The following is a 7,463-nucleotide window of genomic DNA, read 5'->3' as shown; positions in this document are numbered from 1 at the left end:
AAGGAGACCATCCTTTTTCACGACCCATAAGGTTAGTTCAGCAGTTCTTAAGATCATCCCCAACAAAGCTCCGGGGCCTGACAAAATCCCTGGCAATTTTGTTCTTAAGCGAGGTAGGTGTTTGGAGCTAATACTTCTCTCCGCTCTTCAATGCCATCCTAAAGAGGGCACCAATCACCTCAACTTGGCATGGGTCTGAAATAATTTCAATATATAACAAGCACTTGCAATGCAACAGGTCTCGAATTTCTCCAAGTTAGAGCTATTAGCAGTTGTAAACTCCCAACCGGACTTTTCTTGCCACATTAAACCTATTGGCAAAAGTGCAATTATCTACATAACAGGCAAAAGTGTAATTAACTATGTAAAAGGGTCGATGTCATGCAAAGCGCTTGACTTATGCCAAGCGAGATCGTTCTGCAAAAAAAGATAAAAAGTAGTCCACAAACCGGACGGAAAACAGCAACCCTCACATGTTTTCAGTACATGGTCGCTGCGCTCGAGGAGGGCTAACCACCGGAAAAGGCATGACGTATACATGTCTTCCACTAATGAAAGCAAGCAGATTTTGAAAGGCAAGCCCACAAACCAATGAAATACATCGATGTGACATGGGTGGGGCTCCGAGCACGTTTCTAACTACTAATGCGTCTCGCAAAATAAACGCCACAGGCTCGACCCTAAAAATGGTGTTCCATGTGGCTTGGGGCATTGGGCCTCCGGTAGTTAGCGCATGTCTGACTTCCCAAGAGGAGCCTGTGCAGGTGCGATTAAGAGCAGCAGGCTCCAGGCGGTGGGCTTGGTGAGCAGAAAAGAGCTGAAACTGCAGCTTTTCCTGCCTACGGTCATACCACCCTGGATGCCCCCGATCTCGGAAACTAAGCAGGGTCGGGCCTGGTTAGTACTTGGATGGGAGACCGCCTGGGAATACCAGGTGCTGTAGGCATTTTGCCTCTCGCAGACACTAGGTGCTGCAAGTCTTAGCTCAATTACACAGCTTCCTCGATAATTTCATTTTCCACTTTTTATTTCCTGCACTCTATTTTCCTGTCTTAAAAAAAGAAATAAAAAAGAACAGCAATAACACTAAAATACACACTTTCCAAAGGAAAACTTACAATTATTCTGCACTTCACACTCAGCCCAAGCTGAAGAAAACATTTGCTCCACGACGGGCAATGGGATCCCTAGCTAAGGCTTTGCTTTCTTCCAGTAAGCATATGCGTGAGGTCTTAAGACCAGATCTCACTTCTTGTGGTTATTTCCTGTCAGGTCATAGGTTGTGATGCCACTACCTGTGATTCCAGGTGCGATTTCACACGCTGTGGTGTCATGTGCTGTGGTGTCACTTGCATAGTGTCTAACTTGGTCAGTCCCCACACTTATTTTCTTTAAGACTTGTGCCATGAATAAGCCTTAGCCCCCACGAAATAGTGCTTGAGCCCACTATTGGCTACCAAATGGAAAAAATCAGCACAGCGTGTCGGAAATGTGATAAAAGGATGATGGTTTATTTGGTGTGGAAGAATGAAATGAGTTGCAGACACTAGTGTAACAGAGTCCAAAAGCAGAGCTTTCCAGAGACAGGGAATAAAAAGAGGAAAGGTGCGTACAATTTGCCTTGTTGTCAAAGCATTCTAAAGCATTTTCTGGCATTTCTAGGCACTGTAACAGGTGTCATTAACTTAATGATACACTCGGCCCAAGCTGAAGAAAACATTTGCTCCACGACGGGTAAAGGGATCCCTAGCTAAGGCTTTGCTTTCTTGCAGTAAGCATATGTGTGAGGTCTTAAAACCAGATCTCACTTCTTGTGGTTATTTCCTGTCAGGTCATGGGTTGTGATGCCACTACCTGTGATTCCAGGTGCGATTTCACACACCATGGTGTCATGTGCCGTGATGTCACTTGCATAGTGTCTAACTTGGTCAGTCCCCCCACTTATTTTCTTTAAGACTTGTGCCATGAATAAGCCTTAGCCCCCAAGAAATAGTGCTTGAGCCCACTATTGGCAACTGTTGTACCTGGCTTTTTGACAGGGTCATCCCCAAACTTTTTGCCTCCTTCCTCCTATTTTTTCTGACCTGTTGTTGTTGGCTTTTGACCTCTGGGCACTTTACCACTGCTAACTAGTGCTAAAGTGCATATGCTCTCTGTGTAAATTGTACTATTGATTGGTTTATCCATGATTGACTATTTAATTTACTTGTAAGTCCCTAGTAGAGTGCACTACATGTGCCTAGGGCATGTAGACTAAATGCTACTAGTGGGCCTGCAGCACTGGTTGTGCCACCCACTTCAGCAGCCCCTTAACCTTGTCTCAGGCCTGCCATTGCAAGGCCTGTGTGTGCAGTTTCACTGCCACTTCGACTTGGCATCTAAAAGTACTTGCCAAGCTTAGAACTCCCCTTTTTCTACATATAAGTCACCCCTAATGTGCGCCCTAGGTAACCCCTAGAGCAGGGTGCTGTGTGGGTAAAAGGCAGGACATGTACCTGTGTAGTTATATGTTCTGGTAGTGTAAAACTCCTAAATTTGTTTTTACACTACTGTGAGGCCTGCTCCCTTCATAGGCTAACATTGGAGCTGCCCTCATACACTGTTGAAGTGGCAGCTGCTGATCTGAAAGGAGCAGGAAGGTCATATTTAGTATGGCCAGAATGGTAATATCAAATCCTGCTGACTGGTGAAGTCGGATTTAATATTACTATTCTAGAACCGCCACTTTTAGAAAGTGAGCATTTCTTTGCAGTAAAATCTTGTTGTGCCCTTCAATCCACGTCTGGCTAGGTTTAGTTGACAGCTCCTTGTGCATTCACTCAGACACACCCCAAACACAGGGTACTCAGCCTCACTTGCATACATCTGCATTTTGAATGGGTCTTCCTGGGCTGGGAGGGTGGAGGGCCTGCCCTCACACAAAGGACTGCCACACCCCCTACTGGGACTCTGGCAGACAGGATTGAACTGAAAGGGGGCTTGGTGCATTTCTTAGACACTCTTTGAAGCCACCCCCACTTCAAAGGCACAACTTAGTATAAAACAGGGCCTCTGCCCTACCTCATCAGATACTTGCTGGAGAAGAAACCTGAACCAGAAACTACATCCTGCCAAGAAGAACTGCCTGGCTGCTCAAAGGACTCACCTGTCTGCTTTTCTACAAAGGACTGCTGCCTTGCTGTTGGCCTGCTGCCTTGCTGAACTCTTGTCTGGCTGTGAAAGTGCTCTCCAAGGGCTTGGATAGAGCTTGCCTCCTATTCCCTGAAGTCTCAGGAACAAAAAGACTTCTCTTTTTCACTTGGACGCTCCGTGCGCCGAACTTTTCGACGCACAGCTTGTTCCGCGGCAAGAAAAACACTGCACACCGACGCTGATCAACGCAACGCCTTCGGGACGACCGAAACTTTGATGCACGGCCTCGCAAGGACAACGCCGCCCGACTTCCAAGGAGAAATCGATGCGACGCCTGCCGTGAGATCGAAACTTTGACGCACGGCCTCGCAAGGACAACGCCGCCTGACTTCCAAGGAGAAATCGATGCGACGCCTGCCGTGAGATCGAAACTTTGACGCACGGCCTCGCAAGGACAACGCCGCCCGACTTCCAAGGAGAAATCGATGCGACGCCTGCCGTGAGATCAAAACTTCGACGCGCAGCCCCGCAGAACGACGCGCAGCCGGAAAACAAGCTGGAAAATCCACGCACAGACCTGGGACATCTGGTAATCCCCGCGATCCACAGAAAGAGACTGTCCGCGCGCCGGAAAACGACGCACGACTTCCCCGCGTGAAAAATAACGGCGCAAGTCAGTGTGTGCTGGGGAGAAATCGACGCACACACCAGTTTTCCACGTATCTCTTCTCCTGTGGCCCTCTGAGGAGATTTTCCACCAGAAACCAGGTACTTTGTGCTTGAAAGAGACTTTGGGGGTAATTCTGACCCTGGCGGTCATGGACCGCCAGGGCCAACGACCGCGGAAGCACCGCCAACAGGCTGGCGGTGCTCCCATGGGCATTCTGACCGCGGCGGTACAGCCGCGGTCAGAAACGGGAAACCGGCGGTGTCCCGCCGGTTTCCCGCTGCCCCAGGGAATCCTCCACGGCGGCGCTGCAAGCAGCGCTGCCATGGGGATTCCGACCCCCTTCCCGCCAGCCTGGTTCTGGCGGTTTTCACCGCCAGAACCTGGCTGGCGGGAACGGGTGTCGTGGGGCCCCTGGGGGCCCCTGCAGTGCCCATGCCATTGGCATGGGCACTGCAGGGGCCCCCTAACAGGGCCCCACAATGATTTTCAGTGTCTGCTTGGCAGACACTGAAAATCGCGACGGGTGCAACTGCACCCGTCGCACACCAGCAACTCCGCCGGCTCCATTCGGAGCCGGCATCCTCGTTGCTGGTGCTTTCCCGCTGGGTGGGCGGGCGGCCTTTTGGCGGTCGCCCGCCAGCCCAGCGGGAAAGCCAGAATGACCGCCGTGGTCTTTTGACCGCGGTGCGGTCTTCTGGCGGCGGAACTTTGGCGGGCGGCCTCCGCCGCCCGCCAAAGTTGGATAGACCCCCTTTGTTTGCTTTTTAAAGACTAAAGACACTGTATATCACTTTTCAGTGATATCTTTACAAATTCATATTGCATCTTTAATCGTTTTGACCTGCAAATACCCAGATAAATATTATATATTTTTCTAAACACTGTGTGGTGTATTTTTGTGGTGTTATATTATGGTATTGTATGATTTATTGCACAAATGCTTTACACATTGCCTTCTAAGTTAAGCCTGACTGCTCGTGCCAAGCTACCAGAGGGTGGGCACAGGCTGATTTTGGATTGTGTGTGACTTACCCTGACTAGAGTGAGGGTTCTTGCTTGGACAGAGGGCAACCTGACTGCCAACCAAAAACCCCATTTCTAACAGCAACCAAATGGAAAAAAGCAACACATCGTGTCAGAAATGTGATAAAAGGACAATGAGGTATTCGGTGTGGAAGAATGAAATGAGTTGCAGACACTAGTGTAACAGAGTCCAAAAGGAGAGCATTCCAGAAACCGGGAATAAAAAGAGGAAAGGTGCGAACAATTTGAGTTGTTGTAAAAGCATTCCAAAGCATTTTCCGGCATTTCATGGCACTGTAACAGGTGTCATTAACTTAACGATCCATTTATCGACCACAAAAAGAACGGGTGAGCAGGGCGTGTGCAGAATAAAACCTGTTATGCATAGGAAAACATCCCAGCAGAGAGCACATTACTCACTGTTGCGTCCTAAGCATTAAACTACAGACCTCTGTCTCTTTCAGTTTCACTTGTACTGTAAGAAGGGGCATTATTTTGCATGTTGTTTGAGAGAGGATTCCATGATGAAAGATCTGATTTTTTCTAAAACTTCTAAATACTTTCTGTGGGACCCTGGTTTGACAAAAGTAAAGAAAAGACTGCCCACCCTCTGCCTGTAAGGCATGGCGAATATGTTGCAGATGGCACTTACAGAGTGACAGATCCTCTCCATTAAGTGAAAAAAGTGCAAGAAGAGGGCTTGCCTTCCTGTTTATTTCTGGATTTCTTAAGGTAGTGTAGAAGAGATATTTCTCCCGGCCAGAGTGAATGGAGGTGTCGTCCCTCAGTGGGATAACGAAGAGAGAACTCCTGCATAGCAGCAACTAATTGTCCTTGGGAGGGGAGAATGAACGCTGCTGTTCAGAAGCAGCGTCTCCCCTGGTGACTCCTCCTTGTCATGCCCTAAGGAGGGATCTATGGAGGCACAGCACATGCTGTGTCAGGTCAGGGTTGTCCATTGTAATTGAGTGTGTGAGAGTGGTCGTGTGATAGTTGTGCTAGGTTGGGGAGGGGCTGCTGCAGCCTGTGAAGATGAAAGAATTGGACGTAACCCAGAGCATTTAACGAGCATTTTCAATACAACAGGTCACGCATTTGCTCGAGTTAGAGCTATTACTGTTGTAAACTCCTACCCGGACTTTTCTTGCCACACAAATGAAAAGAAGAAAAAAATGCAGTGCAATCGCGCTGCGTTTTTTTTATATTCGTGTGGCAAGAAAAGTCCGGTTAGGAGTTTACAAAGCTGGGGGTGGGGTGGGGGGCTGCAATGCTCTTGTGTTTGCTCGAGTTAGAGCTCCTAGTGTTGTAAATTACTGAGTGGACTTTTCTTGCCAAACAGACTGAAAATAAAGAGAGCGAGGGCAAGCTGGCCCTGGAAAATCCCCCCTCTGATGTTGGTTTATGTTTACCGAGGGATCTGGTGGGGAGGAGGGACTAAACAAGCAGGCGAAACAGGCAAATGCCAAAAAAAAGTCCCTTACAGAAGAGATAAACAGGACATAGTGTAATTACACAGTACTTTGTGCTGCTCCCAAAGTGAAAAAAGGCAGGACAAAGAGGCAGAACTGACCACTAGCAAGCAAGGATTTTTGAAGTGCACTGCAACTAACAAGTCAAAATGCTGGAACTCACTCTATTGTATACTTTAGTATATAGCAGACCGAACGCTAACGCTCAACCTAAAAAGGTTATGGACTGATAAGCCGGCTGGATAGTTCATTATAGCTGTTTAGGAGGATTCTTTTAAAATGGATACAAGACTGGAGGGCTGCTGAATACATACTCACTCCTTTACAGGCAGGCTTCCTGGAATATACCAGCACTGTGGACCAGGCCTTCCACTTGCACCTCCTCTTTTGGAAAATAGTGACTCTTGGGAGTGGCTGTGGTCTATGTGGACCTGTTGTTGGCCTTTGACTTGGTCCCCAGATCCTTGCTCTGGCAAGTGCTCTCTACCTATCTGTTGGCCCTTAAAATAAGGCCTAGGTGCATTCCGGCCAACGGGCAGAGATGACGGAGAAAGTTTCCGGGATCATAGGGGTCAGGCAGGGTTGTGTCCTTGCCCCCACCCTGTTCACCTTTTTTGTTAATGGGCTGGTAGCTTATCTGAATCAGTATGAGGGTGACATCCCATTCCTGGATGGCACCAGGATCCCCGCCCTGATGTTTGTGGATGATACTATGCTACTTTCTAAGACCATTAGGGGCTGCAGAGGATCCTAGATAGCTTTGACACCTTTTGTAGGTGGTGAGGGATATAAAAAATTATGTCAGAAACCAAATGCATGTTTTTCAATCCCTGCCATTCCACTAGATCCATTCCCAGGCTCAAAGGCGTGCCATTGGAGCAAGTACACACCTTCAAGTATATTGGGCTGATCCTTACAGAGCAGCTGAGCTGGCATAGCCACATTGACAAATGTATGCTTAAATGAGAGCAACATACGAGTGGGTTGGTCAAAATGCAATGCAGATCCCAGCTTCAGTCAATTCTACCAGCGGTGCAAATTTACAAATAGCAGAACCAAGGTGCTGTGCTTCATGGAACTGAGATCTAGGGATATAGGGATTCAGGTGCCTTTATAGTACGGAGAATCGATTATTGCGGCAATTGTTTAACCTCCCCGTTAGCACTCCC

At 48.1% G+C, this 7,463-nt stretch overlaps 1 pseudogene; it reads left to right on the top strand.

Annotated features, from left to right (window-relative positions):
- Window positions 1-837: 837 nt before the first annotated feature.
- LOC138247557 (5S ribosomal RNA) lies at window positions 838-946 on the top strand (annotated as a pseudogene).
- Window positions 947-7,463: the final 6,517 nt, after the last annotated feature.

The sequence above is a fragment of the Pleurodeles waltl genome, chromosome 7 (assembly GCF_031143425.1).
Source record: "Pleurodeles waltl isolate 20211129_DDA chromosome 7, aPleWal1.hap1.20221129, whole genome shotgun sequence".
Taxonomy (NCBI): Eukaryota; Metazoa; Chordata; class Amphibia; order Caudata; family Salamandridae; genus Pleurodeles; species Pleurodeles waltl.
This window is presented reverse-complemented; position numbering and strand designations above follow the sequence as displayed.